This window comes from Mixophyes fleayi, chromosome 1, assembly GCF_038048845.1.
Source record: "Mixophyes fleayi isolate aMixFle1 chromosome 1, aMixFle1.hap1, whole genome shotgun sequence".
In the NCBI taxonomy this organism is placed as follows: domain Eukaryota; kingdom Metazoa; phylum Chordata; class Amphibia; order Anura; family Limnodynastidae; genus Mixophyes; species Mixophyes fleayi.
The window spans coordinates 279373652-279397046 of record NC_134402.1 but is presented as its reverse complement, the minus strand read 5'-3'; positions in this window follow the sequence as shown (position 1 = coordinate 279397046).

Below are 23395 nucleotides of genomic sequence, written 5' to 3'. Positions count from 1 at the left end.
GGCATGCCAATCCCTAAGCTGGTCTAGGATAGCCGCAGACTGATATGTTTCTAGCTTAGGGGCAGCTAATCCACCTTTTACTTTAGCTCTAAACATCTTATCTCTTGAAAGTTTGGGGCGTCTATTGCTCCAGATAAATTTAAATGCAATAGAGTAGAATTTTTTAAGCAAACACATAGGCACCAGGTAAGGAATACAACGGAATAGGTATAGTATCTTTGGAAGGAGCATCATCTTTACGGCTGCTACTCTCCCCACCTAGGAAACCTCAAAGTTAATCCAGGATTTAGTGAGTTTATCAAACAAGCCTAACAGTGGTTGGTAATTAAGTTGGATAGTCAGGTTGGGGTCAGATGGTATACATATGCCTAAATTATGGAGAGGGAACACCAATGAAATTTATATGTAGACTTAAGGAGTTTCACGGCATCTTGTGTGAGGGCCACCCCCAAAGCTTCCGATTTGGTAGTATTAAGCTTATAATAAGATACCGCTGAGTACTCTTATAAAATGCGGGATAGGGTGGGTAGGGAAGACTCAGGGTTTGAAACAAACAAAAGGACATCGTCAGCAAACAAACAAATTTTATGCTGTTGAGAACCAATGACCGTCCCCACCACATTTTGATCCATTCTAACTTTAGCCGCCAGGGGTTCCATGGCAAGGACAAAAATCAGGGGGGATAATGGACAGCCTTGCCTGGTACCATTGCTGATCTAAAAGGCAGAGGAGAGGAACCCATTACTAAAGACTCTAGCAGAAGGAGAAGTATATAAGGTAGCTATGGCTTGCAGAAAGGAACCCCCAAAACCAAATTTAGTAAGAACCGCCATCATATACTTCCAGTGGATTCTATCGAATGCTTTTTCAGCATCCAAGGAAAGCAACAAGTGGGGCACAGAGCCAGCTGAGTGTGTCTCTATAATGTTCAGAACTCTCCTCGTATTGTCTGGAGCCTGTCTACCTGGAATGAAACCTACCTGATCCATATGGATTAATTGTGGGAGAATAGGGTTTAAGCGGTTAGCAATCAGCTTGGCAAACATTTTTAGAACTAAGTTAAGGAGCGCTATGGGCCGATAATTAGGACATTGTGTGGGGTCTTTCCCTGGTTTTGGAATAGTGATTATCTTTGCCTCTAACATTTCCGCCGGTAAGAACGTGTTTTTAGTGGCCAAATTAAATAGATTAGTGAGCACCGGGGACAGTTCAGACCGGAAAGAGGAATAGAAATCTTGCGTGAACCCATCAGGGCCTGGGGCCTTCCCACGCTTCATGGATTTTATAGCGGCGTGGACTTCGTCCTCTGTCCAGTCCGAACATAAAGCCTCGGCATCTTCGGGAGGCAAAACAGGAAGCGAAATAGAGGCAAGAAAATCATTAATAGCCTCTGGGGAGGGTTGGGTCAAAGTTGTATCTGACTTTAGATTGTATAAACTTTCATAATAAGAAGTGAATCTGTTTGCTATAGAAAGAGGGTTAGATATATATTGGTACCCTGTGCACTACATATAGATTTAATTCTGTTAATAGCATTCTTCCCACGTAGTTTACGAGCAAGCAGCTTACTAGCTGTTACCTAAAGTGTAAAATTTCTGGTTGAGCTTATCTATTGCGTTGTTAATTTGTAACACAGAGATTTCGTTAATTTTCCTACGGAGAGTTACTAGGTCAGCTTTAACTTTAGTATTCTGAGGGGTACGTTTATGAAGAATCTCTAACGATGTCAGCTGTGACTCATACGAGGAGAGCACTTCGGACTGTGTTTTCCTAATTATTGCTGCTGCCTGAATTGCCGCCCCTCTCATTACTGCCTTAAGGGCACACCAATGGACATATACTGAGGTGTCCTCAGGTTTGTTGATCTCCAAATAAGAATCCAGAGCTACTCTCATAACTTGATTACCTTCAGTACTGGTTAATATATGTTCTGCTAGTCTCCAGGGCCTCAAGGGTCGGTCTCTAGCAATGGTCTCCAGATGCCAAACCAGAGGAGCATGGTCCGACCATGTGATAGGTAATATCTCGACTTTCTTTATACGCTGGAGGGACCATTTGTCAGTTAATACCAAATCGATTGTTGAATATGAGTTATGGACATGGGAGAAGAACGTATAGTCCTTTTCCTCCGGGTGCAATACACGCCAAACATCGTATAAGTCATATTCCGCTAACATTTGGGAAAAAGCTAAAGAAGCAGCGTTAAGAGAAGACTTAGATTGCTTGGAGGGACTTGACGAACGATCCAACTTTAAATCCGGGGCAACATTATAATCTCCCATACATAACACCATTCCCCGTTCAACTTTGTAGACAGCCTGACAGAGTTTCCTGAGGAACGGAAGTTGTCGGGAGTTAGGCGCATAAATAGACACAAGTGTAACAGACTGACGTCCGATTTTCCCCACCAGGATTAGATATCTACCGTTTTTATCAGAAACTTGTTTATCTAGTTTAAAAGGACATTTGGCTCCAATTAATATAGCTACACCATTCCTCTTAAATGGGCCAGATGCGGCATAACAAATAGGGTATTTAGAGTTATGGAATTGGGGCGAGGCATGTGATGAGAAATGAGTCTCCTGGATAGCTACTATGTCAGCCCCTTGGAATGTGAAACTCTTAAGGGCAATCCGTCGTTTATTGGGGGAATTTAGACCCTTTGCATTAACAGAAAGAAACTTCAGCATATCAGAAATATTTAAGATAAGTAGTACAGCTTACCCAGGCTTCCATCTTTGGCGGCCTTCTTCTCCATAGAGTCTCCGACAGGATACAAAACACAAAGGAAGACACAATAGGGAGGGGAAAGACAAAAAAAACACAAATAAACTGAAATAGCACCCATGAGGGAACTAGTACTTTGCCACTAAATAGGAAAATAAAATAGGCAAGTGGCAAAACTGAGTATATATGTGGGGGCGTGTGCCCGGGCCAGGGGCACTCTAACCCAAGGAGAGAAACCGTCTAAACAGATAGCTATGCTAAACAGTTCGCTACCATAATGTGATATAGTATCTATCAAATAGGTAAAACATTTGTAACTGTGGGTGAAGGCAGTGTGTACCAAATTCGAACCTAAGAGCTCGATCAACAAGAAGAAAAGGTAGCATGATAAATCCCACCATATTGGTAAAAAGGTATTGAAATAATAGTAACATCAGAAATTTTGGACCACTGGTCCTGAACACATAAACTGAAGAATAGGTTCTTCGCCCTAACACCTTCTCAGAGAGAGGGGTCAGCATCCGGAAGTCCGAGAACCATTAAACTATTTCAAATCACCACGGGATGTGACCAGAGCAACAGGATGCGCCGACCACTCATCGTAGAGGAAATATAAATTGTGTAACAAAACAACTCTTAAGATAACATCATATATATGAGAGCTCATGTATCAGGTGTGGACCATTCTCTGGTGACCTGGCTGGGCTTAGGTCGGGCTGGTGGATCTTGGAACTGAATATCCCATTCCCTCAGTAATGCTGAGCCCTTTTCAGGGGAAGAAATTATCACAAGAGTTCCGTTTCTGTGAACAAGGAGTTTGGTCGGAAACCCCCAGCGATATTGGATGTTGGCTGATCTCAGGGCTGAGGTTATATGTGAAAACGACCTGCGCTTAGCCAATGTAGGCACCGAGATGTCTGGAAATAGCTGGAGGTCTCCCAATTGATCGCTGGAGGGGGAAGACGGCATAGCGGCTCTCAGGATCTGTTCCTTGATTTTGTAAAAATGAACTCTGAGTAGGGTATCCTTAGGGGCTGAGATCGGAGCATTATTAGCTTTAGGCAAGCGGTGAATCCTATCTAAGAGCAAATCTGTATCAGAGGCAGAAGGTAGAAGCTTGTGGAACAAATCTGTGGCATACTGATACAGTTCTGCGTTGGTGACAGAGTCAGGTATACCTCGGATCTTAATGTTGTTACGGCGTGACCTGTCTTCGAGGTCAACTAGTTTGTTTGTATGACCAGAGACTTCCTCCTACAGAAGGTCATGTGCTGAGATTAATTTATTATGGGAGTTGGCCAGTTCTTCAAATTTTTGTTCCATATGGTCTGTTCTAGATCCTAGCGCGGTCACCTCATTTTTAATTTCTTAAATAGATGATCTCAGCTCAGAAGAAATATCAGCTTTAAGAGCAGACGAGAGATTGAATGGATCTCAATGTAACCGGACCATCTATTTCTAGAGCCTGTGTGTCAGACATATCTCTGGATGCTTCCAGTTGCACATCAGACCGTGCAGACTGAGATAGCTGGCAAGGTTGGCGCGGTACAGATTGTACTGAAGACTTTTCCGCTGAGGATGAAGTGGAACCAGAACTGAAGAAATTCACAGGAGGTGCAGATTTGCTCGGTTTGTCTTTTTTGGGAGGCATAGTGTTCAGGATCACCTACAGGCTAAGAGTCCCAGTGGTCTTGATATTACATATAGTAACTGATGTTAAGACATATAAAACGGTTTACTTAGGTTAGAGCATGGCCCGAAAGAGTAGTTTTCAGTTAGGCATCCTCAGTCAGGCATCTAGATTGACAAACTTGCAGACTGTATCCCTCTGAGGCACCATAACATAGAAGGACTTGTGGATGTAAATCTGTGAAATGTTTTAAATTATTCAATTCCAGATTTAATATTGCTGAAAGGACACTAGATGGCAGCAGAGATCAGATCTCAGTGATGCTAAAAATAGTAATTCTTCCCGACAGGGTATAGATGCTGCTGAAGCTGTTATGTAAACAAAGCAGGCTGACAGGCTAAAAGCACTCACTGCTGATCAATAGAGCAGGTATTCACTCAGTGTTCTGAAGTGTTTTCTCAGCGTCTCCAATCAGAAGTAGGCATAGGGAGTGAGCTTGACCACAGAGATGTGGATGTAGGAGCTAGCTGCAGACAACAGGACAGATGGAAATCCAAGGATAATATCGCCACCTAGCGGATCCTTCAGGTAATGACCATGCAATATGACGCCGGAAAAGAAGATCAAGAATGGCAGCCACAGCTTCCGGTCAGCGCGGAGGGGAGGGGCACTGCTCGATTTTCGGATAGCAGATCCAGAGAGGTCTTAAGCCAGGCGATCACTGAGAAGGCATATATTTCCACCCTATAGTGGCTCTCAGTCTCGGGAGAGCAGTGAGTGCGTGATAGAGGTCAGTGAGGGGGTTGTAATGTGCTTCAGCCCCGCGGTCTTCACTAACACTGACAGAAGTGCCACAACACACCAGGGACAGTCTCCCCAATCTCCCCTAACCCCAAATGCCAGACTCAAGGGTGGAACCCCTGGGAAAAGCAAGCGGGCACAGGAAGAAGGAGAGAGCTGCTTCAGCATGCATCCATTCAGAACAGCTGCTAGGCCACGCCCCCCACATAATATAGTATGTTTAATAATCTGCTTCTCTCCAACCAGGTTCCAATTTTACCAACAAAGATATCAACAATGTAATCAAATGGCATAATGTAAATTTGTTTTAGAATTCCTTATACCTGCCTACTCATACTGAGACCATAAAAACAGCTAGTTTACAATATTATTCATCAACTAATTACTACTATGAACCAGGTTATATTTAAGTATTAATGGGATATTCCCTTATTTAAAATACTAAAATTTGATAACAAAACTATCAATTATTTCTATAGCTTAACTTATTCTATACTTAAGTAACTAGAACATAAATTTTCATGCTCTGAGTTTGCACAATATTCCCTTGTTCACATAAAGTATTTTCTGAATATGACATCTGTTGGTGCACTTGATGGGGATGTAATGGATATATCCAGTATATAAGATAATAAAAGAGGGTTTCCATACACAGGCTGATACTGTATTTCAGAGGAGAAATTAGTTTTCCAGGGTAGTGCAAATGAATAACTGATGTTAATAAATTTTATCCCACAGCTAATTTAAGTATTGTTATCTAATTGAAACCAGTTATAAAAATGTATTTACATGTAGTATAACCTACATTCTAATTCTTTTCTGTGGTAAGTTAATGCCTAGATGTATCACAGTTAATCACTGAATTATAAATGGTTATTAATCATAATAAATGTTAGTAAATATTAACTCATTTGGTATGAAGTAATATGTCATTGAAGTAGTTCTCCAATTTAGTCTCTGTGGAATATGAGTATTTAAGTCATTCACATCTATACTCTTTCCATTGTAACAATTGGTGTTTATCTATCTCCTTTAAACATATATACACTTGATAATCAATCTCACTTGCAGTATGACAATAGTCTGATATCAGTATAATTAGCTCTGACCACTGATGTATTTAGTTAATGAATATACTGTATCTGCTCCCGATTTCTCTCTGGTGATTGAAATGGTTTACGTACCGTATTTTTCGCTCCATAAGACGCACCTGACTATAAGACGCACCTAGTTTTTAGAGGAGGAAAACAGGAAAAAAAGTATTCTGAACCAAATAGTGTAATAAAATATGTAATAAACTGTAACAGAATAACATGTGAACCATGTAAAGTGAATAGCAGTCAACAGTGGCATTAAGAACCATTATCACTGTCATTAACAAATGGAGAGACTTAAAGGTTTGAGAGTTCTAGTTTTATGGAAACCCCAAGAATTCATCATCGCTAGAGTCAGAATTTAGGAAGCTCATTTGCTCACAATCACTGACATCACTTTCTTCGCTGTCTTCATATAACATACCGTCTTCACTTCCATCTAAGGCATTGCTAATGCCACATTTTTTGAATGACTGTACAACGATCTCCACCTTCACCGAGTCCCATGATGTTTTCACCCATTCACAAACTTGAGTGATGGTGGGCCTCTTCATTCGTCCAGTAGATGTCAGATCATGATTACCAGCAGCCATCCATTTGTTCCACTCTTCTCTCATTAAGACTGGCTTGTTAATGGCTTGTTGATGGAAACATCAAGAGGTTGCAACTGGCTGGTAAGACCTCCGGGAATTACAGCTAGATGAGTCTTCACTTCTTTGAAGCACTTTTTCGTTGGTTCGCTAATATGTGCTCTAAACTGGTCAAGCACTAAAAAGGCAGGTTTTTTCAGAAGTCCTCCAGGACGTTTGGACCACACCTTTTCAACCCATATTCTCATTCCCTTTTTATCCATCCATCCTTTCTCATGTACATGTTCAACAACTCCTCGTGGAATCACTTCTTTTGGAAATGTTTTCCTTTTGAAAATCAACATGGGTGGCAATTTGGTGCCATCGGCACAGCAGGACAACACACATGTGTAATGGGTCTTCTCATGCCCTGAAGTTTTCACAGTGATGGTTTTGGCACCCTTCAGATCTACAGTTCTATTAGATGGCACATCAAAGGTTAGCGGGACTTCATCCATATTCCCAATCTGGCCAATTTCAAAGCCATTTTTCTTCCTAGCATCAATAACAAATTTATGAAAGTACAGAATTTTAGCTTCATATTCTTTTGGCATTTTTTGCGCAATTCTAGTTTTGGTCCGCATAGCAAGACCATATCGCTTCATAAATCTGTAGCACCATGATGGTGATCCTGTAAAATCCTGAATGCCTTTCTTTATAGAAATGCGTTTTGCTTCAAATATGATCATTTTTGTCGAGACACAGAAGCCATTATTCCGGTGATGTATGATCCATTCTTTCAGGTCCACCTCCAACTGTGGGCACTTTGCAGCATGCCCACGGAAAGTGTGCTTACTTTTATCTACTTTTTGCAGCTGATCTTCCTGTTTTCTCCACTCTCTAATCATTTTTTCAGTTGGAGGAGGCCCAAAATGTCTCTCTGCTGCTCTGTTTCCATGCTACTTAGCATATTTTACTACCTCTAGTTTAAAAGGAATTTTACATGCTAGCCTTTTCTGCTTTATCATTCTTGCACTGGTAGAATGAAGTACTGTAGTATTTTTCTGCAAGACATGAAGGAACTGTCAGCATCATTTCTTCAATGTTTACCATTGAGCACTAACCATTTGCCTGCGCAATATCACTGACCAATAACCTGCACTAACCTGCACTGAGCATTGTCTTACGGTAAATCAATGACAACAACAATCAGCCATATTAAAATTATCATTTTAGACAAATACACAGGCAATACTGTGTGCATTACTGTTAGGTGCACACAGTTCTGCCTTCACGAGCAGTACACGGTGAAGCGGGACATACCTCCCAACTGTCCTGAGCAAAACAGTCACTTAAATTCGGGACTGTTCCACCAGATTCAGGACAGTTGGCAGACTGTCCTGCTCTCTCCTACCTGTTCTTGTCAGTGTCAACACTTGTGTCTGCTGGTTTCTTTTGCTCACTTGCCGCTTGTCTGGATCATGCAATATTGGAGGCCCTATTTGGAGAAAATAATGGGTCATAGGCCCCACTATTAAATTAAGGTACCGTAAATTTCCCCATCATCACAAACACAAATAAAATAGCACACACACACAAAATACACTGGCCCCCACTCTCACTCACCAACACACACACACTATATTAACACACTGATCCCCACTCTTAGACACACATGCTATGTTAGCACACTGGCACAAACACTGTAGCCTCCAGCACCCACACTGTAGCCTTTAGCAACCACACTGTAGCCTTTAGCAACCACACTGTAGCCTCCAGCACCCATAATAGCCTCTAGCACCCACACTGTGGCCTTTATCACCCTCACTAGCCTCTAGCACCCACTAAGCCTCCCATAACTTACCTTATTCCTTCCGCGCGATGTCTTCAGCACTTCTCACATGGGACGGCACGTCAGTCATGTGGTGCACGTCCCATGTGATAGCTGGGCTCTCACTGATAGGCGGGGGGACGGACGGATCAGGAGGATCCGCAGGAGCGCTTACAACCACCACCGCCACTGATCTCTCCGGCCCGGAGGACATCTGCATCAGCCCGCTGAACCCGCTGCCAGAAAGTAAGTTTGCCCGCTCTCCTTCGCTCCATAAGTCGCACACACTTTTTCCCCCTCTTTTTATGGAGGAAAAAGTGCGTCTTATGGTGCGAAAAATACGGTATATCCAAATCTCCCTTCGATTTAATATTTATTTCTCGACTGTCACATTGCCTCTCACACTCTCTGCTCCTGTCTTTTATCTCCTATTCTTGTTACATCTGCTTTCTACCAGTCTCTGTCCCTTCTCATTGATCCAGCTGTCACTTCTCCTCACTCCAAAAGTCACTCTATTCACCAGCACCTTCCAGAATCCTCACCGCCACAACATCCTCAAGCAGCTTCTGGGATGACGGTCAAGTCTTGATTCCCATTGCACATGTTTTGTTGTTGATGAGTTAAGGTATCACACATGCACACCTGAATTGTGATGGTCAGGGACAGCCAGAGGTCCTAGCATGGGGTTGAGCATGTGCAGCATTGTCAGAGAAGGTTTTTTTAAAAAAATTTCCTTATGGGAGGTGTGACAGACCCGGGCCTTATATTGAGAATATCCTGCCAACCCGGTCTATCCTCAGTGGGCCAACTGAACAACCATGGCCCACTCTGTTATTAAATGCCGCCCGGTGGCCAGATCTATTATTGCTGTGGTGTCCAGAGAGGGAGGGGAGAAGCAGCTCACAGGAAGTGTGAATCAGCTGTGGACCCTGTGACATCAAAAAGTAGTGGAACGGGTTAAAAAGAGGAGGGTCAGGACCTTATCTAAAATCAGGAGGGGGTCTCTCCCTGTTTGCTAACTATTGTTCTAGCAAGTCTGCAACAGTCTGAATGGCACCATCACCGCAGGGGGGGGAGACCACTGATGTCATGCACTATTTCCACCCCTGTTACCACCCAAACTCTTTCACACCACCAATCACAAGAGGACAATGAGTGGGGGGTTGTGGAAGGGACAAAAGGGGAGTTGTTGGAGGATCTTGAGACAGTGAGGACTTGGACTGTTGGAGAGTAACCGTATTCTCGCAGGGCCTTAAAGGAATGCTTAAGGCAGGAGCTTCTTGACAGAGATCGGACAGTGTACCTCTAGGACTGATTCTGTTACCACTCCAACGGGAGACACTCGCAGATTCTGGGGAATTGGTGAGCCTACATCGGTAGGGAGACTATATCCAGGGTCCCACCAAGCTGGTGGAGAGTTGGCCGAGCGGCTGGGATCAGCAAGATACACAAACCCACCTTAAGGATCAGAAACCGTGGCCCACTTGGATTGTCAGCTGTGGATGTTATTACCAGGAGTTTGGGCCTGCTAGGACTCTGTGCTTGGAGGTAACCTGCTGGGGACTTGGTTGGGGAGTTTTTACTTGCACTGGTGATTTTCTGACACTTGATATATTTGGTGGGGGAACAAGTTTCTCCTTGGGGAGCACTGTTGTATTTTACTAAGTGTGTATACTTTGTTTAATAAAAGGGATTATTATTTCTTTCCTGTCTCCTTACCTGTGTGACCTGTGAACCTAGAGGACAGGGTATCTAGTGAGCTTTGGTTCTAACCCCGGTGTCCTCACAGGAGGTTTCACTCAACCTGTCTTATGCATATAAAATAGTTAATTATGCTAACGGTGGTGCCTTACAATGAGAGAGCACTGAAGAAACCTCTACCTGTATTTACTAGGTATATACTTTTGTAATGTCCTACTTTTATTATTTGTATGGTGAGGTTTGCTTTAAGATATCTCAAGATTTTGTCTAGCCTTTTTTATACCCTATACATTTGGCTGAGATAATGTGGGATAATTGTTTAGTGTGGAAGAAGCGGACAATACAGACTCAAAAGATATAATTGTGTTTCTACAAGATAAACTTATTTTTTTTTATACATTGCACTGAGGAAATGTAGATGAGTGCCAAAAAACTTTTTGGGGAATCTCAGGTAATAGCAGAAGCCTTATACCTTTTCTTTTCACTTCTACAGTACCCTTTATCACCAGCTGCACAAACAACTAATTTAGTAGCCATATTATCCTTGTGGCATTGAGATTTACGCTCACCGATAAAGCTATTGTTATGCATTGTTCATACACTGTTACCAATAGAATATGCAACATTTATAACTTGAATTTATTGATTACATGTAAACAACTGAATGTTTGTCATGAGGGAAAAAGAGTATTAAAGATATTGCGGCCACCAGGCTTTAGACTACTCCTTGTGCAGACTGGATTTCTGTTCTAGGGCTATCCCTTCGCATCTGCTTCATCAGGTCTCAGCCATGTAAGCCGGATGGGGTCTCATCTCGGAACATAAGAGGAATCATACGGACCATACTATTCACTGACAAATCAAGTTGCACCGATAAATACCTGTATTGCTAACTCAATTTGATTTAAGCTAGCTGTATACATGTGCACAATTTGTGTCTGTATCTTATTGTTGAATCTAAAGTACTGAAAACCTTTAAAACAACCTTGAATATATGGCGTTACAATTCCAAACCATTACAACTAGAGATATCTGAAATCCGAGCCTAACCGAACGTTGCCGACCCGAGCCGGATCCGAGACAGATCCGGGTATTCCCGCCAATTGCAAAACTGAAACCAAGGCTCTGAGTCATAATCCCGCTGTCGGATCTCGCGATACTCGGATCCTATAAATTCCCCGCTAGTCGCCGCCATCTTCACTCGGGTATTGATCAGGGTAGAGGGAGGGTGTGTTAGGTGGTCCTCTGTCCTGCTATATCTCGTGCTGTGCAAATAACAATGCCCTTAGAAGGACACAGCCCAGCCCGAAAAATTTTAAAAAAAAGTTATAAAAAAAAGAAATTAAAAAAAAATATCCAAAAAAATATCAAAAAACAATCCTGCAGTATAAGTCCATTGGTACTGCAATATTACAAAGTTCACTGATTCTGCAGAATGGACTTGGAATTAGTGGAAATGATTGTTATTGAATGTTATTGAGGTTAATAATAGCGTAGGAGTGAAAATAAACCCAAAAACTTGATTTTAACACTTTTTATGTTTTTTTCAAAATAAATCCGAATCCAAAACCTTAAATCCGAACCAAAACCTTTCGTCAGGTGTTTTGCGAAACAAATCCAAACCCAAAACCTCAAGCAAATCCGAATCCAAAACACAAAACACGAGACACCTAAAAGTGTCCGGTGCACATCCCTATTTACAACTGGCAAAGGAACCCATAAAGCTGTATGTTCAATATATAAACATGAGAAGTACAGTAAAAAGTAAGCACAATGTACCATATGTTAAATCAATACTCACTTACCAACAAGTGTAATTCTGTGACTTCCCTTACTGGAAATTAAAATATATATAAATTGTTGAAAATTGTGATTTATTCATAAAAAGACTTTCATAGGTTTAATATATTATGGGGCAGATTCAATTAGCGGCTGCGCATTATTACCATTACTACGGGTTTGCTCGCAGCTCTAAGAGCCGTGAGAGAAAACCTACGGCCACGTTGTTCTGAAGAACGCAGAGAATTGAATCTGCTCCTATTTGTCTTGTTTTTGTGGGCCTGTATAATATATTGATATCTTTGTAGAGTAAAAGTCTAATGCTGGCCACTATCTGATCGTTTTGCTGCCACACATGCTGTGATACTGGTTCAATTGCCTGATATCGCTACCAATATTGCAGTGTCTGTTGCCAGATTAAGCCCCTTGATGAACAACTGTGACGCTAAATCTGCAAGCAAAAAAACATCATAATTAATATAATAATGAGGAGAACCATCATAACAAAACAGGAAATGGGTAATAGGGAGCAGTAATCAAGAGGATGTTAGATATGCATACTGTATAAATCTGAGCTTCAATAATTTGTCATTGCTAATGTTTGGTAAAGGTTAAGGTTCAGGGGTTATCTATCTTCAGATGACTGCATTTATTGACTTGTGCATGTCCCCCTGCATTTTTACTAATTGTATTCATTTCTCCTCTAAAAAATAATATTTAAAATAAATCTTGCCATATGTTGGTGTAGTATTAATACTTTCTTAAAAATATGTTAGATTTAAATCTCCATTCTGTGTTGACATACTGGTTAATTAACTGGCTTATGACAAAATTTACGTGTGTGTGTGTTAGTTAGTGTTAGGAAATACAGATTGTAAGCCATCGATGGGCAGCCTAATATACTTCAAGGACTGCATGTGTGGCCCCCTAACATTGCTCTTAATTTCAAGGATAACAAAACAGCCCGAAAACCTTGGTACACCCACACAACTCATTCAAAAATGCAACCACATGCCCCTCATTGGTTCCAAAATTCCACATGTCACTCAGACTTCCCACTTGCTACAAAATAACATCAATTGCCCCAAGACCCGCACTTGCCACAAAATGCATCTACATGAGAACAAGAATTCCTGACATTAGTATAATAAAAGTAATTTTGAGTTTATAAAATGTAATTAAATATTGAGAATACATTACTTTTTCAATTATTTATAGATTACAATGTACCCAATATAAACCTTAAATTCATGAGATAATGAAAATATTTATATAAAAATAGAAATAAATGGAAATATACTAAAGCATATTAGAGATGATTATTTATGGTTACATTTTTGTTTTTCCACAGTAGCCACATTTTTGAGATTTTTTTTCTATAGAGACCTTAGTCAATCGCTATTCTAAGTGCCATCAAATAAATATTTTCTGTTTTAGATGTAATTTTTTACCATAAGACTGGCGGTGTACAGCAGTATGAATCAATTGTGAGTCGAATGGCCATACATAGTATATTAATTAATTTTGATGACAACATTTTAATTTCTGGGATAGAGCCTCCAAGTAAACATATTCTCTTTGATTATTTAAAAGTAGGTTCAAATTCTTCCAAAATGTTGTAAATCAAGGTTGAAACCTTATCCAAAATTCTTTATAGGCGACTTTAGCACAAGATCACCATTTGTGATCAGTATCTTCTATATCTTGACATTCTCGGAAGTAAATATTTGGAATATGATGGTATGTTTGTTTAATTTTACTGGTGTCCAATACAAAAAATGAATATTTTTTGTTGCCTGTTTATTGAGGCTGATATTTGAAGTTAGCCGTTTAGTGCTTTGAAAAATGTTATTCCATGATTCACCATCAAGAGATTTCCTTAGTAGATTATCCATTTTTAAACAGGTAGGCGGTGACATTTCAATGTCATAATTATTGAAAATTTTGTATATTGAAGATTGTGCTTTTTTTAATTTATTGTTTAAGGCTATATTTTCAAGTATTGTAAATGAGTATGTGTTAAGTGCAAAGTAGCGCGAGATCCTCAACTGCTAGAACCGCTTCATGAGATATTCACCTTTAGCAGCCCCCTTTCCAAGGAACTAGTTATGTTCCACAGTACTCGGTTGCCCCCAGGACTTAAGCTCAAGTAGTAGCAGCTGTTTATCTAGCACTTGCCAGGGGAGTGGACAGAAGACGTTAAGAGATAGTAAGTAAATCAACAGTTCCTTTTAACAAGCCAGAGATCAGGGCAGGTAGAGATATGAGAGCAAATCCGTTTAAACAAGCGGAGGTCAGAATGCAGCAGACAAAGAATCCTTAGAACAATCCAGGTCAGAATTTTAACAGTAGAACAGGTCTACAAGGCACACTAGGTCAAGAAGGAACTATTGCCGGCATTGGACTATCAACTGGAAGCAGTTTATAAAGCCTGCAAAATCAATTAGAGATTGCTGGAAGATTGACTGCATGAGTGCAGCAGTGATTGCACAGCTGATGCTGTACACTGAAAGCTGAAGAGATCCTGGTTGCTATTAACATAGCCAGCGTCTCATTCATTTAACTGGTTGCTAAGTATACAGAGATTGTCAGCAAGACTTTACTTACATACACAAGTGCCCCAGGCATTGTTAACTGACATGGAAGGAATATAGATACTATTTCTTAACAGTATGAAGGTGTTTTACCACAATAAGCATACAGTTAGGTGATTGAAATAATTTTTGTATAATGGAATTTGTTTTATTTTGGATATTTCATTCCAGCTTATCCATCTATTGATGTAAACTCACCTATATGTATACTATGGTTTTGCCAAAATAGAATCTGGTGTTAAGTTGTGAGTGAATAATGGGTTGAACCAAATTGGTATTAAAAGGCTGCAAATGTTATTTCATGAAAATCGACCTTTTAGTTGCTGCCATAGTTTTAACTCTTTTGTAGTCGTGAAAATTGAGGGTTTTGGGGGTTTTTTTAGCAATTTTTACTATTTACCCAAAATAGGTCTATTATGGTATTGTAATCTGAAAAAGATGATTCTAAGGTACATCAGGTTGGCTGAATATTTTTTACATTATAGAATTCTAATATTTGTTTTATTCAAACTGACCAATAATATTGAATGAGATTGGGAACTCCTAGTACACCTCAGTCTGTGTCCATACACTGTCAGATCTTGATATTCTGCAATGGTTGTTTTTCCAGATAAAATTATTGTTGTTATCCCACAATGGGAGTAAAGATTTCAGTTTAGTGTATAGTTTTGGGTAACTGATCTGATGTAATGTAAAAGGATCTATAAAAATGTTTACTCCAATATATTTGATATATTTCTCCTGCCAAATGAAATTTCATTTATTTTTTAGAACATTTTTCTATAAAGTGGATACATTTACAGGTAATGCCTCTGTTTTTTTCTCATTACGTAGAAGGCCTGGGTCCAGATACATTTTTTACGGTGTATGTAAATGTTTGGCAAAATGATTGTGGGATTTGTAAAGAAAATGAATACTTTCTCTGCAAAAGGTTTCATTTGCAGATCATATTACCAACTTGTACACCTTAGGCAGCTTCATTTTTTCTAATTGTCTCAGCAAGAATTTCCATTACTAGTGCAAATAATAAAGGCAATAAGGGGCATCGTTGACGTACTCCACATTTCATCTCGATTTGATCAGATTAACAACCCATAAATTCTCAATATTGCAATGGGATTTTTGTATAGTTTCAAAGTATGATGTAAATTCTCCTGTGATGCCCGCTAGTTTAAATGCTTTTAAACAGAAAATGTCACTTTACAGTATCAAATGCTTTGCAAATATCCACACATGGTCTCAGACCCTCACAAGCCATTCAGACCTGCCCCCATACCTCAGAACTTGCCACATGCCCCTTAAATGGCCACCAAACTTCCCCACATTCACATCAACATGCACTTTATACACCAATCATAGCTCCCCACATGTCTCAAACATTCCTCACATGCCCCACTTACTTTTAAAGAGTGTGCAAAGAAGGAGGGAAAGCAGCACACTGCACTTACTCCTCCAGTATGCTGCGTGATCTCTGTGCATTATGCAGGGGAGGTTACGTGACATGGAAGTCACTGCTCCCAGTCAGTCTAATTGTGCAACAAAGCAGAGGATGAGTGAAGCTGCCGGCTGGGGACTGCAGGTGAAGTTGCAGCAGGCCGCTGGTGAGCTGTCTATTGCCCAACACTGTAGTAATCTCCACTGTGGCACCTCTTGAGCCAAGTAAACTTGATAATGAGTGGAATGAGAAAGGAAGCTTATACTGCAAATGCATTTACGAACAGCTGATTTATGCTGAAATGTGTTATGAGATGTAAAGATAAGAGGCTATATATATATATATATATATATATATATATATATATATATATATATATATATATATATATATATATATATATACACACTGTAAATTAATACAACTAATATATATATTTTATTCAAAGACATTGATCTTCTCGTATTTCCATCAGTTCTATCTGTGAACAACTTCACCTGCTGTTTTTTTATTACTTATGAACCCTAATTTATTTAGTGCCAACATATTATGCAGTGCTTTAGAGAATTTTTAATCGAAGTGTGCCCCTGGTGACTATGGTGTACTACTTAGTGGGCTACGTTACAGTCTCATTCCTTGGCCCCGATATTGTTAAATCACTAAGTTTTTCCACACCAATGCAAATATTTATAACAAAAAAGTAAACGTTATATCTAATAACCACCACAAGAAGGTTATAATCACTTTGTACAAAAAAACAAAAAAAACTAAGCTGTGCGGTGCAATTCTTAGCCAAACCTTAGCCAAAGTGCCATTGTGGATGTACTCCGATTAGGATTCATCTTTTCCTTATGGCAAATTTATAAAGACTCACAGGATTTTCTTGGGGCTTAGTTGGTTCCCTTTTCTAGTTTGCAATAATGACAGTGGGAACCATAATTCACAGTCAGTACCATATTCAATTTCTCCTTCATCCTTTGAGCATTGTTTCATATACCTCCATTAGTTCCCACTCTGCAGCATTCATATAGGGCGCATATTAGGAACTGTCAGGATGAGAGCATAAATCTGATATGCTTAAATAGAATATTGAATGTCAGGGCCCAAATAAAACTTTGCATGGATACATAAATTAACCTGATCTTCAACTCAGATAAATGTGTGACCAAATGAGCCCAGTAGGAGGTAATTAAGTTAAGCAAACACCTTGTGAAGAGACCAGCTTAAGATATGCAGATCACAGACATCCATTGTTTGATCATGTATTTCACTAGCTAATTGACTTCCTTTTAATAGGTAGTGTAAACACAAACTAACCCTAGGTGTAAATTAGTGAGCCATATGCCTAGGTGAGATCCTTGTAGACAAAGATAGCGTTTGAAGACTGCCTATAAAGATATATGGAAATATGGGTTTCAAAGGAAAATGTCTACATCGTTCATATTTTGGGAAAACCGGATGCCACTCCGTACTGAGGGGCTAAATCCACACAAGGGTCTTAAAACATAGATACCAACTATACAGGGAACAGCCATAGCCACATGTATTTCAGGATGAGATTGGATATTGTTGTAATCTCATCATATTTGGTATTTAAATGTGCAGGAAATTATGATCGGTTTATTGAAGGGAAAGTTATGTCTCTGTGAGATATCTGAGGAAAAGTTAAGACCGGTCAAAACTTAGGAATAGTTTGAACAAACCTTAGGTGGCACCCAGGGGACATTTACGCCCCCACATTAGCATTAACACTGCCCTTGTGAATGCCATCCCATTTGAGTTTGCTTAAAAATCTGTGTCCTGGAGGGACAAAGTGTCAGCTTTTTGGGGATCAATCTAATTGAAGGACTGTTCATCTTTTCTGCCCGCCCCAGGCATACAGACTATTATATGTAAGTAATGCTCTGTAATTTCATCCCATTTGTTTTTATAACTGTTTGCAATTGTTAGGAACCCCTCCAGCCAGTACATCAACACCCGGAGTCTGCTCTGAAGTCTGGTTTTCGCTGAAACCCCTAGTGGTGGGGACAGACTTGGCCGCAGACAACAGAGGGTCGTGAGTTGTGCACTGACTGGGGAGAACCCAGCGATAGAGTATAGGAGTAACCATCAGAGTGAAGTCCAAGCAAGGGACGAGGGACAGCAGCAAACACGAGCATCCAGAAGTCTAGCCGAGGTCAGAGGTCACAGGCAAAATGGCAGCGTCAGAGTCCAGGCAATAAATCAAGGGGCAAGGGCAAACAAGCGTAGTCAAGCAAGGGTCGGCAACGGTAAACAGGATCAAGGATAAGCAGGTACAGAGAGGGAGCAGGCTACAGCACTGGAGCAGGAACTATAACCGGCAGTGAGGCCCAGTCCTCACTGCCTTAAATACTATGATGGGCAAATCAGAAGGGAGGAGGACAGGGATGATAATCAGCCTCAGGAGGCTGCTGATTAATTACTAGCTGTGAACTAGCATAGGACATATTACAACCAGGAACATGTATGAATGACAATATAATCATGCGAGAGCTCCCCCTGGAGTTGGAGGATGTCCCTACAACCTCTACAAATAGAACAGTGCATTGAAACTAATGCACATGCTCGGCTGCTACCTCACGCCAGGATGCGGCTTACCGCCGCGGCTCGTAACAGCAATTTTTTATTTGTATGTCAAATCTTTATCCAATTGTTTTTATTATCTGTAAGCATTGTACTTTTTGTATATTAAATCTAAAATTTAATAGTTCTGTCCTTAATGCTCTAAACAAATCCATTGCCTGTTTAGAAGAGACAGATTACTTGGCTGGATTAACTCTTTAGATACCAGAGTGAGAAGAGTTAACTATTTAGCTACCGATGCACAGAGTGTGCGCAATTGGGTGATTAAGTCATAGGCTTGCTACGGGACTTATTCGTAGCTGGTGGCAGTTGCTGAGAGGTGTGAAGCCTGCGTTTGTGTTGGGAAAGGGACCAGCAAAATCTGTAGCCTTAGAGAAAGAGGTGAGTGTGAGATTTGGGTCTGGAATCCTGTGTTCCCTTACAGTAAGCTTCCAAGTCACAAGTGCGCAGAGTGTGGTTTTTTTGACTGATAAAGGGGTTCAGGAGCGATTTCCTGACAGAATAGAGGTGATATATTGTATGATTGTTAGAATATAAGATAAGATATCTAATCAGGGAGTAGCTAGAGGGGCTTATCCCTGACAGGAACAAAGACCCATTTTTAGTTCATAGGGGTCAGGGCTTGGTTACCTCCTCAAGTTTACTTGTTAATTGATTAGCCGATTAACTTTAATATTGCCAGCAGCTTCTGGCGCAGTCAGTACCTTAAGGCTGACTTATGATCTCTGCTGAAAGCACCAGGCAGTGGTCTTGACACATTACACAAAAAGATTACAGGGTCAAAGATATAAGGTAAGTACTACTTTCACCCTCATATCTCAACCTATATACCCTATCGTATTGTTATGGAATTTCTACAACATCCTACTTGCCTCATCCAGCTTTACTGTGTAGCCAGATTCCTCATGTGCTGGGTGATTGTGTATGGTCCTGAATGATTTGTTCTGGTGCGTGGGTAATTGCACTTACATTCTGAATGTAATCATGAATTTGAAGGTGATGGCTGCTGTATACTAACTTTGGCAGCATCAAAATACTCTCAGAGCATATCTTCATGTGGCTGCACATTTACATTATATTTTGAGATACATGCATGTCACGATATGCAGATTAACTTTTGGGATGTCATGCTCCTCTTTCTGTAATTGCACTCATCTAATCCGGAAAGGCTCTTGCTTAGTGTAATAAGATCACAGCAACGTCTTATTAGAATAACTGGGCACAGGGTATAACTACTGCTGGTAAAGGCCCATATGGCCTGGTGGTGAGGGGGGGCCTGGAGATACTGGGCCATTCATTTCTTACGTTACAGAACTGAAGGTCCAAACGGATCTTCACTGAACATGAACCAACTCCCACACACACTCAGAAAAGTAGAGCCTGGCCTACAGCGTAGTTGAACACATACTGCCATGGCCTCCCCACAAATATTGTTATGAAGCCCGGTGATCACATTTTATTTCCTTTAAACGTAGGCAAATCAGGCAGTTCATGATTTTGTGTTGTTGGACAAGGTATTGAAATTAACTTTAATGGGTGGGGATTAACTAAAGACAGTCAAGGAATCCTCTTACTCATGACTTATTTAAGAAAAATAGTCTGAAACCAGCAGTTTTGTAGGAGAAAATGTAAAAGTTGTAAATACAGTAGTTGATCCCTTGACAAAGTCTGCAAGTCAGACGAAACGCGTTGGGTCACTAGAGGGAAACTAAGTGAACCCTCTGCCCTCCTACTATTTATGCAGATAAAATAGCAGTGCTTCAGACTACCCTTTAGAAACCACACCGGCATGAGACTGAAGTTAGCTTCCAGCTTCTTATTCAGAAAACTGTATATTTAAAGGATTAAATCAAGATGGATCACTTATTTCTCATTAGAGTAACACTAAAAGGGCTACCTTACACAAATTGCAATAGTATTCACCCTGCCCCAACATGGGTTAGGGCATAAAATCAGGTGGCAAAGTGGGTACAGTCACCATATTTTATTTTTGTTAAATGCAGTTGGGCCACCAATAATAGTGGGAATCAACACAGGGTGGTCAGTTACATTCAAACCACTGTGTTTTGCCTGGCACAAGACTGTTTTGGGCATAAAATCAGGTTGGAAATTGGGCACAGGTGTAAATAGTAGGAATTACAGCCACTCTCTCTCAATGTTTTTAACTTGGTAAAACGGACATGTAACCTGTTTGAAACAAACTATAAGATCTATCTTATCTTGGAAACTGCCGCTAAATTGCAGTTCTGATTGACTTATGTCTAAGTCACTTTAACTCGCCTCACCCTCTCATCGTTTAACCGCTCTTCCACCATCCCATGGGTCACTCGTTCTTTACTTCAGACCTCACTCCTCATGTGTCACTAAATATTAACCCTTTAGCCGTCAGTAACAAAAAAAAACAAAAAACATAGCTGGCCCCCACTGACAGGATTAATGACAACATATAGGGCTATATTTACTAAACTGCGGGTTTAAAAAAGCAGAGATGTTGCCTATAGCAACCAATCAGATTCTAGTTATCATTTATTTAGTTCATTCTACAAAATGACAGATAGAATCTGATTGGTTGTTACAGGCACCTTTTCAAACCCGCAGTTTGATAAATATACCCCTTTGAAGTGCTTAAGCACCTGAAAATGCAGCATTTTAAATGATTAAATTGCCTGTGACTGCTATATACCACAATATAATTTAAATGTAAAAAAAGGTAAAGAATATGTAATGGAATTGACTCATGCATACACTCAATAATTATAAACTTTGAAGAAACTATAATTTAATTACAGTGTGGTGTAACAAAAATTAAATGGAGCATATAAAAATTAAATGTAACCTTGTACAAAACATCTGTCTAAAAACAAGAATATCTATTTACAAAATTCCAATTTGAATAATTTATTTCTTAATATTAACATTTATTTAGCACACGTAATGCGGTATGTACCTGTATGTGCTTATTTGTCCCTTGTTTCCTGAAATTACTTTTCCATATAATTTTCTCTTTAAATGTGAACACAAATGGCTAGTAGTTTGTGATGTAATATTCTGCATGGTTCTTCGCCATTTAAAGTAGAGATGGTTCAAAAGAAAAGCTTGACCTAAAGATGTATGTTTATTTTCTTTCACCCATTTAAAATAAATACTCTTTACATATCAAATATGCAACATTTAAATGATTTAGTCCCCATTAATCCTAAACATCTGTTAGAAAGTTAAACAAAAATAAAATGAATACATATATTACAATTGGAAAATTATTAGAATTTGAACACATGTATTTTAAACAATTGACTATTGCTAAAATATAAGCTATATTTTAGGAACAGCGGGTAATTGCGGTTTTCATTTTGGCTGCTGTAGTGTTGCATACCTTAGAATGTCAGCCTTGGTGTGATCAAATGAACGCCTCTCACCTGCAGCTTGATCTGACACCTGCCCCGATTGGTGACTTCTGCTTTAAATACTTGTCATGTTCAAAGACTTTCCTGTGTCAGCTGTGATACTCACTCCAGATTTATAGTGCAACCTTGCCTCTGCACTTACCCTTGCACTGTGTGCTGATCTAAATCATTGCTTTAGGAACAGTTATTCAATAGTTAATTGAGTTTCCTTTACTCTGAGGCTTGCATCATTTTTTTATTCTGAAAGGGGGACCATACATCCTTTTTTTGGTTTTATCAATTAGTTCATCAAGAAATTTATGCATGCCAGTGAAAAAAAATAAAAAATCCTAATCACAGCTGTCATTTTATAATTGCGTTTTAGAGTTTTTAAACAGTAATTTACCTTCTTCCACAAACTATAACAATAGATGGAAATGCTGTATGACTTGAAGGACAGACCAAGGGATTATCAGTTGTAGGTTTAACGACAGTGACAAACATGCATGGTAAACCATGTTCAAATGCTTTTCCTGAAAATGACCTTGTTCCATTGCAGGAACCAGTTCTCCTGCAAACCTAAAAAAAAACAATATTGTCAAATTCAATTTATACAGTCTACAGAAACAACTTAATATACATGTCATTGCCTAAGCTTTATATGTATATATACACAACTAAATAATATATAACTAACAATAAGATTTCTAACATGACATTAGAATATGATAAAATAAGTTTAAAATGAATGATATTTGATAACAAATGTAATGGAATTTGCACGTGATCTGAGAGCCAATTAGACAATACTACATATGCACCCACATAAAGGGCAAGATTTATGAAACGGCCAAGTGCCTTTTTTGCGCAAAGTTGCACATTCTCCAATTGGCAACAATGGGATAATGTTCATGCACTTATACAACTTTTATGCAAAAACAGCACTTAGCGGTGTCATAAATCTCTACCAAATTCTACAGCAGTACAACAGGTTGAAAGGAAATTGAATGCCAGTAAAATATAATGTACTGAACTTTAGTTATTTATATATATTTATTTAGCTTTGTACAATATTTTTCTTCACCCTTTTCTTTTGCAATCATATTATATGCATATGTCTGGTATTAAGTACAGTTTGAATGTTTTCAAGGTCTTCACAACTGAGGGAGATATAACAATGTTGCTACAGATATAAATTATGTTTACCCTTTGAAGCAGATTTATTTCTTAAAAAGGTGATATTTAGG